The sequence below is a fragment of the Belonocnema kinseyi genome, chromosome 1 (assembly GCF_010883055.1).
Source record: "Belonocnema kinseyi isolate 2016_QV_RU_SX_M_011 chromosome 1, B_treatae_v1, whole genome shotgun sequence".
Taxonomy (NCBI): Eukaryota; Metazoa; Arthropoda; class Insecta; order Hymenoptera; family Cynipidae; genus Belonocnema; species Belonocnema kinseyi.
Window position 1 is genome coordinate 143597795 of NC_046657.1, and position 2287 is coordinate 143600081.

The window sequence follows — 2287 nt, forward strand, 5'->3', positions numbered from 1 at the left end:
TAGATCAACAATGACGTCATAAACATATTTATTTTCACGTATTTTTAGGTGATTTGATACTTTCCACAATTAGGTTCAATATAGAAATTGAAAGCAACTTCAGTTTAGAAATTAAAACCAAAAATATATTGCAAAATACTTAAATCGTTTATCATCCACAAATGCTGGCTGTTATGTTGCGTCGTTTGACTTTTTCCGATTGCTCGAAAAAAAGTGTCTGACATACTCCAATTTTTTCATATCGCGATCTGTTAGATGACCTGATATTTATATTCTCAAATTTCAGTTAAGGAGGTGATGTATTCGATTTTAATATTATTTTATTTAAGAATCCCTTTCAATTAAGAATAAGAAAAAAAATTAATATGAGCCCGATAGGGGCCAAGTATGGTTATCTCCTGGCGCAGCGCTTGGGCCCCGATTGGGCATCGCGTTTCATTTCGAGTCTAGCCCCATCTAAATAGCCTGATTTGGGCCAAATTTTGCCCGATTTGGCCCCGATCAGATCCAAATTGAAATTTCTGCACGGGATATTATGAAAATTAATATATTGGTCTAAATTAATTTACTTCTTACTGCAAGAGTATCTTATTAAGTTGACATAATATAAAGTTGGTTCTCTTCGCCGCTAACAATTATTTTGAAATTCAATAATATTTATAAAATTCAAAATATTGGTGCACATAATCAATTTTATTTATGCAAATGTAGATAGGAATTTTCAACTTTGATAAACTACAAACTTTACGCTGACACACAAATCAAATCACTCATAAAACTATTTAAAAAATTATAGGTTTATTGCGTCGGTAAGTTTGTGTGGGTAAGAATTTAAAATTTTCAAATAGATTTTAAAAAAGTGTTATTAATTTTGAAATAATTATGCAAGACTCAAAAGTAATTTCATTCCTAAAATTATTAAAAGGTTATAAATGTATTGCGTCTATAATTTTTTTCGCTGATTATTTGTATGTATTAATCTACTTAAAATTAAATCATTTCGAATTTTTTTAACAGTGAAACATTTTTGTAAATAATAAAAAATAAATATATGACAGCATAAAACAAAGCTATTATAAGCTTTAAAAATGCTTAAAAACACAATTATTACACTTTCTTGATAATAAAAAAAATGTTATGCGTTTATAAAGCAAAATATTTCAGGAAAAGGAATTCAATAACATTTTTTAAAAATTTCTTGCACCAAACGTTTCTTTACAGAATTCTTTTTTCTTCTGATCTCGAAGTATTTTATACTTGAAATAAAAATAAAATATCGAGCACTTTTTTAAATGGGTAATATTTAAACTAGCGATCAATTCTTTTTTACATATTTTAAATTATTTTTGTTTGGAATTGTTATTTTAAATTAAAAACTGAATTAAAAAGTACTATAAAAGAATTAAATAAATCGAAAACTGTGCATTTTACAGAGTTTTTTAAAAATCAGAAAATATTTATTTGTCACTGAGGTTATTAAAGCGTTTTTCAACTCAAAAGTTATTACTTTTTTATAAGCTTTAGATCGTTTTTAAGCGGATTACATTTTTAAAGAAAAAAGTATTGAGCCATTGTTAAAATAAGTGAAGCTGAATTATTTTTTGCATATTTTAAATTGTTGTTTTAGGAAAGCAATTCCATATTCAAATCGTAGTAAACAAAGTATGATCAAAGCATTCGACAAATTAAAAACCTTGTGGCTTATGTAAATTTTCGTATAGCAGAACATTATTTTTTTCCATGGATGTTATTAAAAATTTTTTGTATATACAACTTTTCCTTATTATTCATTACCTTTGGGTCGTTTTTAAGCGTTTTAAATATTTAGAAACAACAAGTGTTAAGTCCCGTGTTAAATAAGTGAAACTTACTTCGCTTTTTCACATATTTTATATTATTGTTTAAGAAATTTTATTTTTCATTAAAAATTGAGTAAGGGTATTATATACAATAAAAGAGTTGGATAAATTGAAAACTGCGCATTTTATGGAGAATATTTGTTTACTGTTTCTTACTTTTAGATATTTTATAACATTTAAAAAATTTTTTAAATTCAATTCTAAAATTTTTATAAATAAAAAATGGTATGAGGGTAGTTCAATAAGTCCTTAGAATGACCAACAGATGGCGCGCGAATCGCTCCAAATCATCTGTTTTCAGTCAGCACCACTCCCGACTAGATATATGGTGCAGTCACAGTCCACATCTTCTAAGTTTACGTGTTTTTATAACAATTGAAAAAAAATGGTTCGTTAAGAAAAATGGAAAAAAAAACGAGTTCAGAGCA